This window comes from Apteryx mantelli, chromosome 8 (genome assembly GCF_036417845.1).
Source record: "Apteryx mantelli isolate bAptMan1 chromosome 8, bAptMan1.hap1, whole genome shotgun sequence".
NCBI classification, from domain to species: Eukaryota; Metazoa; Chordata; class Aves; order Apterygiformes; family Apterygidae; genus Apteryx; species Apteryx mantelli.
In genome coordinates, this window is record NC_089985.1 from 24,126,610 (window position 1) to 24,143,017 (window position 16,408).

At 35.8% G+C, this 16,408-nt stretch overlaps 1 protein-coding gene across 8 annotated transcripts in view; it reads left to right on the forward strand.

The window, feature by feature from the left end:
- Window positions 1-16,408, forward strand: part of ZNF644 (zinc finger protein 644) — a 57,082-nt gene that overhangs the window by 19,687 nt on the left and 20,987 nt on the right. For 6 of the 8 annotated variants that reach the window (XM_067300946.1, XM_067300952.1, XM_067300949.1 and 3 more), the window contains exon 2: window positions 2,365-2,416. The exons of the other annotated variants lie outside the window; for them this stretch is intronic. The gene's annotated coding sequence lies outside the window, so the exon portion shown is untranslated. The remainder of the gene's footprint in view (window positions 1-2,364; window positions 2,417-16,408) is intronic. 8 annotated transcript variants of the gene reach the window in all.

A 16,408-nucleotide genomic window follows, 5' to 3' on the forward strand; every position in this document is an offset into this window, starting at 1 on the left:
ACAGGAGTGCTGGTTAAATAGTTTAGGTTTGGTCACTTTAAGCAGTATGAATTTCAATGCTGTCACAGTCTGGGCCAAAATCTTATGTCTCAATGTGGATTACATTGTCTGCATTGAGATATTTGCATGCCACTGCAGATATGGTCTCCCACTGGGTGGAGTTTTGAATACAGACTGTTTTGAAATTCCGAAATCAGGGAGTTAAGCTGTTTTTAACCTCAAAGGGCCCTGCAGAATTGTAACACAGTGCTTAGGGTTGTGGTGGGCCAGCCATTTGGGCTACCTTCTGCTGCTCTCTTCATGGAAGTATTTTTTTGCCATTCCTTCAGCCGGGAAGCTGGACAATATCTAAATTATAATGGCCCATCTTCTCTTTCCCATCCCTTTCCCTTTGTGCCGGGTATAGGTACAGCATAGTGTCAAATTTATCCCCAAAGTGGTCTCTGAGCTCCCTGTGAACCAAAGAGTACTTACTTCCAAGTCTTCTCCAAAGGGCACATTTGATGACTACAAGAGTACATACCCTCTAGATAGGCAGTGTAGGGTAAGACTTTCCATTTTATGTCAATGGACCAAGCCTCACAGGTGTTCCTGGCAGTTTAGCCTCTGTCTTGATTGGTCCAGAGTTATGTGTATCCATAAAAAAGCTGTTACAGTGAGTACTGGGTTGTGTGAGAGCCTGATGTAGTGTTATAGCAATCTGCAGTAGTCTGAACTCAGTCTGTTGATGTAAAGATTCTCTCTCTACTTGAATCAAAAACCTTCAAATCTGTGTTAATAGTTACTCCTAGTGTTTAGCTATTTGTAACATTCGGAAGATGTGAGAATTGTTAGAGGGGTGCACTGAGATCATTTTACAAGGAGGCAGAGTCATTGATGTATTTCTTATTTGCAGTGAGAGAAACGTTAGACTGGGATTGACTCTGTAGCTGAAGTGCGCAAGTTTACTAAGGCATCTGTTTTAATGCTGACCTCAGTGTTTGGTAACAGCCTGAGTAGACCTTCTTTTGCATTTTTGAAGGATATTTTGGCTCTTCATACATGCAGAGTGTATTTCTGTGGGATTTTTAAACTGTTCCTTGACACTTACCTTCTGTTACATATGGTAGGGGTCCATTACTGTTTGTAAATAACTGTTTGTCTCTAGGCACATAAATATCTCTTTAAAACCTGACTAAAGCACGTTAATTTGGGGGGGGAGTTAATCTGATTTGGGAAATGAGCTTACCTTTTGTATAACATTAAGGTATAAAGGCTACAGTTTAATGTGATAATTAGGAAATGATCCTGGAGGTGGGGGAAGACAGCTGGAGACTTGTCTTTTGCTGCTTCATATTGCCTGGCAAGATCTTTCAGAAGGGCCTGTCTTTCCTTACTCTCTACCTTTGAAATTTAGGCAGGTGGCTTTGAGACATTTACTAGCTGACTGGGAAGCTCAGAATCAAATGACTGCAATGCACCCACAAATTGAGGGGGGGATCTTAGGCCGTATGTGAGGACAGGTATCTCTTTCAGAGTTAATTTTGGTGATAGATACATGAATTTAGTCTAGATATGACTAGCTTACTCTGTAAAGTTGTATTCTAGTTGTTTTGTCTTCACTGGAATTAGGTAAATTCTGTAGAGATGATGTACCCAAAGTCATTCCTGTTTACTTGCAGCTTCAGTGACTTTCAGAGTCTCTTCCAAATGTTACATGGTCTGATACCTCCAGTTAGGAAGTGAGGAATCTTTGTACAGTTTGAGCCCTTTTAAAGATCCATGAGCAAAATTGCAAATAAATCATTAAATATGACATTAATCAGCCTTCATGATGGCAAAGTTAATTATGGTTTAAATGGGACAGCTAGCTTTAGAAATGTTAATTAACTTTTTTTTTTCCTAGGAAAGGTGAGGACTTAGCGAGGCCCAGGATTAAAACCCTCCAAATACTTAATCTCACACATGTTGATTCTTTTTGCTAGAACAGTTTAGAAAAATGCTTTCGCTTGTTAACATTTCCTTTCTGTGCTTCATTCCACATTCAAGGAACATAGGTTAGCAGACTTTGAAGGCATTGGCAGAAAACGCAGCAGAAATTTTCTTGCCACGTAACTCTCTTTTTCTGTTCTGCCCACTTTGATATGGTTTTGTGTTGGTACCTTTTTTTAATTAGAACATCAGCATCTGTATTATTTGAAAACTGCATCTGCATTTCAGAGAGATATTATGATTTTGGTATTTCCAACTTGAGATGAAATTGATAGAATACATTTTATAGGTATGGATTTCTTGCCTTCCTGCTTTGCTTTTCTTGTTGAATATTCTAGTGGACAAGCAGAAAACGATGGTAACTGTACAGTAAGTTCTTGTTTTATTTTGCAGGTTTGTGTTAATGTGGAATTGGAACTCTCAGCTTAATGCAAGTAAAACTATGGTAAGTAAAAATATTTTTGACAGATTCCTTGGATTTAACAGCACATACTGTTAAATGCTCAGAAAAAAAATGGTCAGTGAAGAGAGAGGAAAAAAAAAGAATTTTGATGAAACTTGTATCTTGGTTACTGTAATTTGTAGATGTAGGAAAGTGTACCAAAAGAAAGGACCAAACAATCTCCCAAATATATTTAAATACATGTAAAATTATGGTGACAAGTATGTTTTTCCTCCGTAAATTGTTACAGTCAAGAAGTTATCATGGCCTTCTGTTAGTTGTTGAGAACCAAAATTATGAAGACTTCAAATTAACTTCTTTCTCTGCATATTATCCACCCGGTTTGAAAGTACTGAAAATGAAGTTTGTTACGTTGTCATAGTGTGTTAAGCTTGTACTTTATTCTCTTACTGAATAGGTGTATGGGAAATTTGACTATCTACCAGAATAACATTTCATGTTTTTAATAATGAAATTCGACTTTTCTTCTTTCCTTTCCTGTCCTCAGGAACTCTTTGGGGAGGTATTTGAAAGACTGAGTATATGGAGGTTTACTGCTAGTACTCATGGACTGTAGAACCTGGGCATTATGTGCCTCCCCCTGCCTCCCCCCTTCAATTACAGTAACTAGTTTGAGATAAAAAATTTCACTTAAGCCCAGGTTTTGTTTCTCTTCAGATTACTTGATGTTCTACTTCAGGGAGATTTTGAACTATGAAATTGCTATCCATTAATTAATATCCCATTAAATCATGTGAAACAAATTTAACAACAATTCACTTTAAACTGTTTTAAAATAGCTTGATTCTTTAATGATTGTCTTTAGGTAAGGCCCCAAAGTTCAATAATTTTCTTTACTGTGGAGACAGGTCATTATGGTATACTGTGTGCACCAGTTTCCTTACCAAATAAAAGCTAAGTTCTCTGTTAATTTTCTGCTTACTGTTTTGCTAATATGCCATCTCTGAGTAAAGCGGCTTTTGGGAACTTGATGTTTTGAAGAGGTGAGAGGGAGATTCCATACACTCAAACGTGCTTGTTCTTCCTCTCTAATCTCTGATTAATGTGTAAGCTTAAAATACTTATTGGAGCTTTTAAAAATATAGGATGTGCATTTTAAGATAGGCCTGACCTGCTTTGTTTGTATTTTCTATTCTGCTAAGACTTTTGAAGAGCTACTGCTCTCAACTTTAAAATATTAAAGCAGAACACTTTGTGGGGAATTTGGAAATAGCTGCTCTTTTCAGTGTGGTTCCTTTGTATAATATATAACTGATTCAGGGTTTAGATTATGAATTGTCTTCTGAACTATGAACAGTTAAAAGGCAAGTTATACTGCTTGTATGTGTGTATGCTTATGTGTATGTAGAGACATATTTAATGTCTTAGCCTGACTTCAAAAGTTTCTAGAACATGCTGCTTTAAAAAGGAGGAATAGATACAACTCTGCAAAAAGAAATATTTTTCTTGATCTGAGCTTGAGTTCAAAACAAAAGAATTATGGCTAGGGAGATGGCTTGAATTTGCAGTAAGGTTTAGATTGTTCCCTGTGTCTTCAAATGATTTCAGTACTTAGTTTATGTTCTGTTGCTTCTGATTTATATGGTATCTAGTTACTGGTTTAAATACAGACACCTAGAAAATTAATTGAGAGTCTGTAATATATAAGTAACTGTGTTTGTTTTTTAAGCATGAAATCTGAATGAAACTCCAGAGTCCTTTCATCTTAATGGTCGTTGGCTATGTATAAGATTAAAAAAAACCCATGGTCTCTGAGGAGGAAACCTGTATTCTTGCATACATAACAAGAGAACTGAAAAATGTGTAAAAGAGTTCATGGAAACAGTGTAATGATGTTCAATCAGTATTGTTATTGCTTGGATAAGATCTTGAGGTTCTGACACAGTCCTGTGAAAATGACAGCTGAATAGTCAATAAATCAACTAGAAGGCATTATGCATTATCAGGAAAAAAACAGAGAACAAAACAGAAAACAGGTACCTGGCTATATACATTTATTGTATACCATAGCTGCATTGCATTGAAGTGTGTATTACCTCTTGAGTGCTGATCTAGTCCTGTGACTCAAAAACAACACGACACAGCAGAACTGGAGAAGGTTTGAGAAGGGCAGCAGGGATAACTAGAGGTATGGAAAGATGCACAAGGAACTTGCTAAGTAGGCTGGGACATCTCAGCATAAAAAGCTGATAACTGAGACAAAGATACGAAAGCTTTATAAAATCACAGCAACATGGAAGATGGTAATTAGGACAGATTATTCACTGTCTCCTTAAATAAAAGTATTAGGAGATGTCAAATTAAACTAGCAGATTGAGATTCAAAAGAAGAAAAGGCAATGTTCTTCACCTGATGTGTGGTTAAACAATAGATTTTTTGCCAATAGAAGTTTTCAGAGTTTTTCCACAAAGTTTTGTGGATTGCTCCACAAAGCTTGTGGAAGAGAAATCCATGAGGATGATTTAATAGATTCCACCTCTTGCACAGGGATTTCTTAAGCTGCAAATTGTTGGAAGCTGGGAGAGTATTTTGAGATAATGTCACTGTATTCTTTCTTTGTTGCTCCTAGGCATCTGCTTAGCCACTGTTGGAAATAAGATCATGGGCTAGATAGGTCTGTGGTATGACACAATGTGCCCGTTCTTATGATTCTTGAGAGTGGAAACAAGCCCTTCTCTTTTCATGACACACTGGCTGGAGAGTTGGTGAAAAATTTCATGAAAATGGTGATAATGTCAAGAGGTCTAGGAGAGTGACCTGCAGCAGCCTTCTAAACAGAAATGAACAAGGTGGAACTTCAGAAAGAGCCTTCTACATTTAGATGTAGCTTCAAACTGAGGACTTGAAAGAGCTGAGATTTATAAAATAATATCCAACTGTGAATTGGAGTGATGGATTTAAGTAGAGTAAAACTCAACAGTATGCCAAGTATTGAAATAGCTGTTATATAGGAAAAATATGACTGGAAATGTATTTGGTGTTAAATTTAGCATAATAATGACTAACTTCTGGTTAACTTAATGGGTTTAAAATAGTGTGTTATCCCTGAAATGGCTAAAACTCCTACGCGTTGCAGAAAAGTAAGCTGTAATTAGGCTTTTTACAATACAGTTTCTCCACTATATTAGATTACGTACTTAATGCTTGCTATCATACTCATATACTGAAAGTGAATCTGTTGAACAAGCTGCATCTCCCAACTGCCTCTAGACTTCTGTCTCCTCTCAAGCATAGTGACTGTAGCATCTTGTAAACTTTTGTGGTGTCTGTAACTCAGTGTGGACTCCTCCTCTGGTGTAAGCTGATTTTGCTTAAGCACTAGTTGAAACTGCAGTTTAATGATTTGTTCAAACATGTTACTTATACTCTTGACAAGAATGTACTTCCTAATGACTCTGGAAGGGTGCTTTTTATGCAAGTATTCTTTATGTGAGTAGTGAATTTGGGTTTTTTTTGCTTTTCTAATTACAAATCACTTGCTTTCCTAGTTTCTAATGAAAATTATGTGATATCTTGACATTAGGGAATCAGAAAATCTATTGCTAGTTAAAAATACATATGTTTAAGATACTACTTACAAGCAGTGATGGACTTTATTGGGGTATCTGTAGTCTTCACTCTTAAGTGCTTTTTTTTTTTGCCGTCTGTACTGCATCTTCTGAGCTGTGTAGGAGGGACCTATCTTTTATGTATGGGGAAAGTTAGGAAAAATAATCTTCATCTCAATGTGTTAGTGGTATAATAGGTCACACTTTCTTATATGCAACAGGAAAGGTTACGGAGGTAGTGCTCAATTTTCCTATAACAGTATATGGAGTGAAGTCAGATTTTCAAGTATTTGAGAGATCAGGCAAAAACAGAATTACTTTCAGAAACTTTCATGTATTCAGTATTGCTGTACCTAAACATAGAAAATGTAGCAAATTAATAATATGACCACAGAAGTTGAAGCAGCACAGAATGATAACTATGGGCATGTCTGATTGTGTTTGTCGCTTGGACAGGAATCTCATACAATTTTCATCTTACTGTTCTGATTATCCTGGTAACATACTTAAAGTTGAGTTTTACTGTTGTTAAATCATTCATGGGTGGCTTTTTTAAAAAACAATTATTAGGGGAGTGACTGTATCTTATCTGGAATATGAGTTTTGTCTGTACATCTGGTCATGTATAGAGTTGTAAAGCTACAGGTCTTTTACGAAATACAGTTTTTATGTTCATCAGTAAGGATTTATACTTGAAAAGATAACTTTCTCCAACTTGACAGAATTTTTTTGTTCTTAAACTAAAAGGGTACAAGATGTTTTTTAGCTTTTCCTAGCACTGTTATTTACAAGCTTTTTAACCCTTGATCGTAGAAAGTGTGTATCTGTAATAAAGGATGGTGAGAGCCAGTCTGCTGATGAGGAGCAGTGAACATCACTAAATATAATTCACTATGATAAGGCTCTGAAGTAAATGAGTAAAAACAGAGTGTTCATTTCAGGGAGTCTTTATCCAAAAACATTTGTAATTGAGAAGGATAGCATGCTTTAAGGGTTAAGAAGTCTTTACACCAATAGGAGGTGCAATCTTAAAATTCATTATACTGTACTATTAAAATGTGTTTAGGAAGTGGATATCAGTCAAAAAAGCAAAAACCATCAACAATTACTTGATGCATTTCAGGTCATGCTGGAGAGAAGAATAACTTTTTTTTAATTAAGGTCAAAATTTTCCTAAAGTTGAAAGATATATCTTGTTCCAAGATACATTTCAATAAAATTGAGTTGGACTGTTTTTAATGTCTTCAAGAAAATTGTACTGTAAATCCATTACGTTGCATCATGTTGTTGTCATGCAGGTTCCCTTCCTCTATGATCTTTGGTACTGACACTTCAGGGCTAACTCGGGCAGATAAGGAACAGTATAGTTGGATGTATTTGAAAAATACTCTTGTCAAAACAGTCAGATGAACCTGATTTCTGGAAATCCTTCCCAGTCTGGTTGTGATGTTTACATACTAACATAGTGTAAACGTGAACAACCTGCATACTATTCAAATAAAAAGCTGGATGTTTGTAACTTTAAAGGTTTTTGTTCCAGTTACTGAATTCGGCTTTCTCTGGAGTTTGTGGTTACTGTGAGAATATGACTTGAGTGATCCTATAGTTGCAATAGTTGGTGAACTTGCATAGCAGTCAGGGAAGATAACTAATCATTAGAATTGGTTTGCTCCGGTATACGTACCAGGCACCTGTTGGAAGAAAGTGTTCTTTCTTTACTCACTGATCACAATAGATGTTTGTGAACCAAAAGACTTTATTGTAGGAAAAATCACTTTTAAATTGAAAGGCAGTTCAGATTTGCATATGAAAGCTCGGCAGTTTTGCTTGGATTGACTAATTTTAAATATTTGTCTTAGTACCCCATGAGTCTGCCCTCCTCATTTGGAGGAGGGGGGATGTGTTCAGTTCTGTGGCCTTTGCAGATGGGGAAAATCATAGAGAAGCTGACCACCACTTGGTGGCAGTACTTGGCTTCGAAAGGACTCGTTTCAGAGCCGATAAACTGGCTTTAATCCTTTAAAACTGTAGGTTAAGGGGGAGTAGCTTTGTTCTAAGATTTTTTTGAAAGTTACTGATGTATTTTAGAAATGAAAAATACTTTTTATCTGAACTACTGGAGAGAGTTACACTTGTGTATGTCAATGGAAAATCTAGCTATCATGTCCAATAAGTAATTTAAGATAATTCCTTGTATTAATAGTATTCACGGAAGATGTATTTACTGTTCTCCAGTTTGAATTATCATAGCATTTACTTCTGGCATTGTATTTCCATTGAATAGTGCACTTCAGTGGAATTTTAGAACATGAAATTTGCTTCGTGATAGTGCTCCTCTTTGTAGTGTTGTCTCTTGCAGGCAAACAGAAGACTGACAGAACTGCTTTTTTTGCCTCTGAAATTTTCCCTGCTTTTTCAAATTTTCTTATATATTAAAATAACATTTTAGAAAGATTCCACATTCAGTTTTTCCATCAACAAAGCTAGTAAAAGTTTGTGCCTTACTCTTAGTTTGTTGCCTCTCGGTTGTGCTGATGCAGCAGTGTCTGGTCGCAGCCTTCTAAACAAGATAATGAAGTTGTTGTTGATAAACTGAAGGAAGGAATGTGAAGGCGCAGAGGAAGGCAGGAGTCATTTAAATTGGCTTTGCTGCAGAGAAAAGTGTAACTCCAATGTATAGCACAATAAGTTGACAGGGTATGGCTCCATGTTGAGACTACTTTCTCTTTTCTGCCAGCCAAAATATTCCACAGTGGCAGCAGGCCTTTCATTTTAGCATTCCTACCTCCATCCCTCCCACCTCCCCCCACACACACGCCTCCATGCGTACACACACACACACACACACGAGCCTGCAAAGATGCTGGTACTTTCCTAAACATGCTTTCTTTGCAAAATTTCTCCCTCGCTGTGATTAGTTATAATGGAGCATTACTGACAGGGGATGAGTTCTGTGAGGAGGAAATATTTTCTTATATTGTCTCAAAAGTAGACACTAAGTATCCAGCATCCTTATGCCCTTTTGAGGTGTGAAATATCAAGAAAGCATCCAGGCAAATTATCCTAACCTAGAAGATGGGCTCATCCTGCTAATAGGTAAATGTATTGGTTGTGGAAAGTCCTGAATTTTAGAAACATTAGTAGAAAATGAGATGAAGCTTGGGAAACACATATTGATGTATTTGGGAGTAATAACAGTAATCTTTTGTGAGAGAACCCTGGAAAGCAGGAACACCAAAGGAGAGGTACAGAGGAAGAGGAGCAGCGAATTGTCATGTTGCTATGATTACATTATGCTTAACTTGGGTTAGAGAAAATGTCATTTTGCTGTATACCTAAACTTTCATTGAAAGTTTCTTGAATTGTCAAAATGATGAATCAGAAATAGTAGCTGGAAACTTTTTTGATAAAATACTCTTGTACCTATATTGCTGATGCTTTGAAATGAAAGAAAAAGTGAAGTGAATAAAACCTGAGCATGAGGAACATTGCTACTAATTAATAAAATGAAATATTCATCGTATTGTGTCTGGGTAAAACAATTGTTGGTACCTTACATTAGGCATCAGAATACATTTGACTAAAAAAGGCAGGTAATGGTGATGAGAAAAAAAATGAAGAGTGTTCTATCAAGGGTTTAGTTTTTTCAGAGGAAAAATATGCAAGTATGTGAGATTGATAGGAAGGAAAAGAATTTATCGATGCATGTAAGAGTTTGGGCTTCTAGAGAAATATTATGCATTAGTATCACAGCGCATTAAGTCGAGAGAGTCTTTAACCTTCTGGCAAATATTCCTTATAAATAAGACGTAAAGACATCTATGTACTTAAGTTTCTTAAGCAAGTGTTAGAAATTTTGTAATCACTTTAAGTAATTGAGGAAGAGGTCTGATACTAAGCACTTCTAGCAACAAAGGTGTAGCAAGATTTATCAACTTCAACTTTAAATTGTTGGGGGGGCAGAAAAATAAAAGGGAAAGAGATGCACATTTATTTCCAAGTAGTTGCTATCAGATGGATTAAGAGATGCAGTACTTTCCAAGAGAAAGAATAACATTGTAGAAGGTATATTTCAGTTCAGTTATGTTATATGCCTCTTCTAATGTAATGTTTAGTGTAAAAAGAATGAATTGTTCTTAACGTTTTAGAATCATAAAACACAGTTTTGCTTGGGATCTGGTAGAAGCAAATTGAAGTTATTTGTACCTTTTGTCAAAAAGTAATTTCTTTGCCTTTTTTTAGGGCTTTAGATCAGAAGCATTTTTTCCTGTATTTCATCTGAAGTGGCTACTGCTTGTAGCCCAACGTTGACAATGTTATCAATTCAAAAATAGGCTTCTTTAAAGTTTGTGTCATTGGGTCTTTTTAAAAATCGAGAAACTAATTGAGGTAATTATGATAAAATCTAGTCTGGGAGCACTGGTTCTTTCTCTGCTTATGTGTAAATAAACAGAAAACTTTGTTTAAACTGCTCTCAAATATTGTTTAAACACAGCAGTATGAACTGTGTTTTTCTAACCTTTATCCATCTTATTGGAATGTTGTTATTGATTGCCATGTACATGTGCATCTTGGAAAATTTAATAATTTGATTGTAGTTCTTCTCATCCTTAGTAAAAATTATTGGCCTGCCATTTCAAACTTGATCGTACTACTGAAAGTGCAAACTAGACAGACATCTGCATAAATGTAGAGACTGAAGTAGTCGATTATCCTTTATAGACAGAGGTATGGAATATGGTGGGGAGTTGTGGAAGCCTTGAGTTTCCGCTCAAGCTGTAACTGTTCTGAGGCTGCTAGATTCAAAATCTTGTTTTTGTATTGGCTAGGCATCTTTTAGAAATAACTAATTCACTTAAAAAATAATCTTGGGCAATGTAACCCTCTTAACATGCCACATTAGTGCTTACAACTAGACAGAAAATTTAAAATCATATATCTGATTCTTTTGGCGCTTAAATTGTCATTTATTTTATTGGCTTCTGTGTTGAATTTTAACATGATGCACCCTATTGTAAGTGACAAATTGATTTATTTTCCCAAGCAAATCAATATTAGAGAAATAAGATTAAGAATGGTTGGTGGCAGTAATGGTGTTCTAGGATTTTTCAATTGTAAGACAGTCGTACTGTCTTACAGTTGTGAAATCTTTTCTTTAAGATATGAGATGTTAAAATACTGCTCTTAAATATTGCAGACAAGAAATCAAGTGCTAAAATTTTGACTTTTTTTTTTTAAAGGAAACATTTTTCTGTTACTAACTGATACATAACTTTTGAAGAAGCTGTTTCATTAGAATCAAATTTTCAGGTAAATAAACTTTCTGAAAAATACTATGCTTGGGGCTTGACGTTTCCAAGTACAATCTTACTGAAAAGATTGGCTTCTTTTGTAGGCTGATGGATTAGTAGAATACCATCCTACTTTTCCTGAAAGATCTGAACTTGAGACAGTAAGTGTCATCATGGAGAACCTGCTTGCAATTTGGCTTGCACTCTAATTTTTAAAGCATTTACTGACTTAATGTCTTTTTGTTGTTTAGAGAATTCTGAATCCTAGGAACTAGCAAATTTCTTGAAGAACACTAGTTTTCTTTTTCCTCTATTCTGCATTACAAATGCTTTTTTTCTTTTTCAAAATATAGGAAAAGTCTTATATTTCAATTTTTCAAGTGATGTCTTGAAAAAATATTTTTGTTTGAAATTTCTCTCAGACTTTTCACTGAGGTTGGATGTGTGTTGTAGAGTTAGTCAGAAATAGCTTAGAAATCTGAAGTGTCGTATGATCAGATAAGGAATAGTTAGCTGGCTTGGTTCTTTTTAGTCATATTTGCTCTAAATTGAGTTTTTACTTAAAACACGGATCCAGAGAAGTGTGTTTGAGATCAGCGTTAAGTGACCTATATATGCTCTGGCAGGCAATAAGAGACGTAAATGGTACTTACGCTATCAAGGCTTGTAGTGTTTTAGCAGGAATTAGAATTAATACTTGTGTCTCTGGTCAGGGAGGATTGCACAAATAGCAGCAGTTGGGGTTTAAGTCATGGTCTGTGCAGGGCACCTTCCTTTTGCAATAAAGCTGTCCAGCTGATGGAAGCTGGACTGGAGAGTTTTCCCATTCCTGAGCAGTGGTAGTTCTGTCTCTTTTCCAATTGTGTTGATCCTCTGCAAGCTCCTGGAGAAAAGGCTGTGTGCTTGCTGTTGTACTTGGCCTTGGTGAGCTTCCCCCACAGAAATCTGACAATTGGGAGAAATCTTTTCCATTTTGTTTTAATTATTTTCTTGTTACACTCTTTTTAAGGATTTGGTAAGAATCCAAAAAGGTGTTTGTTCTGTTACTATGGGCAGTAGTAACTTTGTATTTTTTTTGCTTAATAATGCAACTTCTTCATGTTGTGTCAGTGTGTTTTTTTTTTTTTCCACTGCTTTAAAAAGCAATTCTGATGTGGGAGTATGATTAGCTGTGAGGGTTCTCCAGTGTTTGGGTTTTTATGTTAACAGTGACATATCAGAATTTCGGGTATATTTGCTTTTCAATACAATTCTTCAGCCTATAGCTATATTAATAACCGCATGCTTGTATGTAAAGTAAGTGTGGGAGGGCAATGTTCTTAGTATTGTGGTATACGTATTAAGCAGCTCTGTTCACTACAAAAGTTTGCAGGTTTTAAAGTAAGGCAGTCAACATAGATGCAAACAATTTTGTAATGTAGAAGGGAATGTATTTTAAAACATTTAATTTGCAAACACAGATAGAAAACTGGAGGAGGGCAGAGTGAGTCAAGGACTTGTCCTTCGGTTGTAGGGCTTTGTAGTTCTGTTTCCAACTGAAGAATGGATCAGGATAGCTTTTAAGAAGAAATAAAGAACAAATCCTGTAACACATCTTTCTAATGATCAAAAAAGTGTCATAATTTATTGATTTTTGGGTATTTGTATTGCTAGATAACACCCAAAACTCAGTAGGTATGAAGTTTGCTATGCATTACTGTGTGGAAGAAACACAAACATCATCCAAATATCTAACATGATTTTTCTGAAAATGTGGCTGGTTTATGCTAATATACTTGGTACTTTAGGAGGCAGTCACTGTCAGTCTCCTCCTCTCCCTCAGTTGACTCCTGGAAAACTTGTGCTAGTCCCTCTTTTTCCATATGGTCATTCATTTTTCCAAAGGTTCTTAAATTTTTCACCAAATTTGTCATAATTAAGTTAATAAAGGAATAGCCTGTATATTGTGGCAGAAATGGAAGGAGCCTCTGCTTTAGTCCTGTGCCATGACAAATTTAAGCTTTCTCTGGTCTGCTGTTTGTTGCTTAAAAATCTGTGACTTTGATTCCATCATCTCATGCATCTCAGCTTTATTGCAGGAACACTTGTGGATAAAATGATGGATTTTACTAGTTTTCTATATTTACATAATAAAGTCTTGAAATAACAAATCTAAGTGAAAGCTGGGGGAACCTGGAACACCATTCGTATCCCTTGAATGTTTGAATCATCTCTTGAGTGTCCTGGCTATTCCTATGTCTGCTTAAAGAACTTGACTTAATGAGGAGTTACTTAGCACAGGACAAGTGGGTTTTTTGAGTTTTGGGGTGTTTTTCGTTACAGCACTGTTGAAATAATTTATATTTCTTCACTTTTGGTAACTAGGCTGTAAATTCAATCCATTTAGAAAATGACTTCTAAGTTTTTGTGCTACTTAATAGTCACTGTGTATGCTTTCAGCTCATTGGGTTGTATTTATAGATTTAATGAGAAACTTAGTATTTAACCACAGAAAAGCACTTCATGCTTTTCACAAACTCATCCAAATTGCTCCATCTTAATTTTTCAGCTCTAGTGAGCTTTCAGATCCTAAAACCCTTGTAAAATAAAGTGTGCCCCCCCCCCCCAAAAAAAAAAAAAAAAACCCTGAGAAATTCTAACTGCAACTGCCAGGATGCAACAGCAAACTACATTTAGCTCTAGAGCATGGTTTTAATGAACTAGCATTGTATGAAGGCATTACTCTTAATTTGGTGTGTGACCCTATTACATAGCGAAGGTTGTCATCATGAAAAGAGAACTTGGAAATGTTGTAAACCTACTTGTAATAAATATAATTAATAATGTACATAGAAGAATGGAATTAAGTACATTTCCTATCAAAAAGAATTATTAATGAACAGAAAGTGGACAGCATAGATCTGATGACAGGAAGGTTGTGGCTAATCTGAATTACTGAGTGACCTAGGAAGCTTGCTCAGAGGGATTACCGAATAATTATGTTAATATGCAATTATCACCTCATTTCTTCTGTAGTAACCTCAAGATGTAGTGTAGTATGGGTGTTATAGCAAGTGCTGATAGTTTGCAAAAATACTGATGTTTGAGATTTTTGAGACAATAAGATTAGCTTAAGGCATTTAAATGATATCTGTCAGCCTGAAGACAGATCTGACCTTACACTTTTTTTAATGCTTACAGTATCTGGCCACAGGCAGCCTTATCTACAGAACTCATTATGATTTTCTAAAACTGATGTTTTATGAAGAAATAAATAGATCAAAAACTGTATAAGAACTTAACATGTAAATTTACAAGTATTCCATAATTAAATTGAGGTGGAGTGGAACGTGGCCTAGCTAAATCTTTGATTGTTTTCTACTTGTATGTGCTTGTATAGGCTTTTGAAGCATTGTCATTCTGTATTTATACAGTATCTCCTCAATACATTGCAATAGCACCTGCAAACAGTGTGTCATTGAAGGTTTTAGTCAGCAGTTGTTCTGTGCTTAAATAAAAATTTAGCCCAACTGCATAGTGCTTGCTTTGGCAGGGGATCTATTAAGCATTATTTGCAACATGAAATTAAAAGCTTAATCTCTAGAATGTTTAGCTTTTCAAGTACAGTAAATATGGGTTAATTACTATATATTCTGACAGAATTAGTACTGTGTGTATTTCTGATGTGGTGGAGAGACTGATGCTTTTAAAAGTGAGTGATGAAAATATGCTAAGAATATTGTATAGTCTTGGTTGAATCTTAGTTGCTACAGTGGTTGGGGTTTTTCTTTTTGTTTTTCCTCCCCTCTCCCCAGAGTGCTCAGGGTTAGGTAGTGTTTCAGTTTGAATGTTGTGCTTCCCGAATGGTACAGGTTAAACAGTAACATTTTCCTCAAAAACAATGGCAGTGTGTAGTTTTCATTGCATTTATCTAGTTACATGTATTTTTGTTATTGCATATGTATCTACACGTTGAAGGAGATAATTTTACTGTAAATGAAGTATTGAATTTGGGCTCTGTTATCACAAGTCTCTAAATTCCTGTAATTTAAAAAGATATATGCTTGCTTTAATAGCACTGTCTTAAATCTGTTAACATAATTTTTGTTGCCCTATACATAAAATAGGGAATTGCACCACCCTGATAGCTGGAAAAAATGTGATAATTGGCAGAAAATGATTAAAATGTTACAGTGATATTACTGATAGAGTAAGCTTTCGGGCTTGATCCAAAGACTGAATTATATAGGGACAGCTCTATTAGCATAGAAGTCTTCTAATCTGTTCCATATGGAATAGTTCATGATCTCTATAAATACACAATATGGGAAGGAGTCTATTAAAAATTGCACAATGTAAGTTTTAGCTATTGTTTAGCTTCGAAGGGAATCTTGGTTTATAGGTGGTTGTATGGTGCCCTTGCCTTTTTTTTTTTTTTTTTTTTTTTTTTTTTAAACAAGCTTTAATATTTAGAGTCTTCATGTATAGTTTTGTTTGCAGAGCATCATGGTTTTGTCTTCATGATGTAAACTTGTGAGAAGTTTGGGGGAGTCATTCTGATAATGAGGCTTGCAGGCTCCACGCAGGCACCATATTCTCGGTTTGCCACCCTGCTGTTCAGGGGGTACCAATGAAGTTGCCTTAAATGGGAAGCGTCTGTTCTCTCTCTGAACCCCTAACACCAGAACAGATGGGTGGAACTTGGAACAGGGAAGGTTTTACCTCCGAGGTGGTAACAGTGAAGCCACTCATTAACACTGAATTTACCACTTCGTTAGCAATGTTGTTTCCTGTTGAGAAAAGCTAATATAGGCTCTCAAATTGACTGAGCATACATTTATCTACCTCTAGGATAATAAAATGAGGAGAATACAAATTTTCTGGCATAACTAACTTATTAAATTTCTTCTAAACTTTTTGTGTACGTTTTTGAACTCTGCCTAGTTTATATGAAGTTTATACTATTCAGTGATAAAATTGTTGCAGGTGCAGGGGTGCATGCTTGGAGCTGTCACTTCCTTTAACTGACTTTTGCATTACTGATTTTTAGTGCATGTTTGTGCTGCCCCTTTCTAACTTGTCTATGTGATGTAAATACTCCTGCTGGGTGGTGCATTATCACCATTTTAGGGTGATAGCATTGAACGCGATCTTAT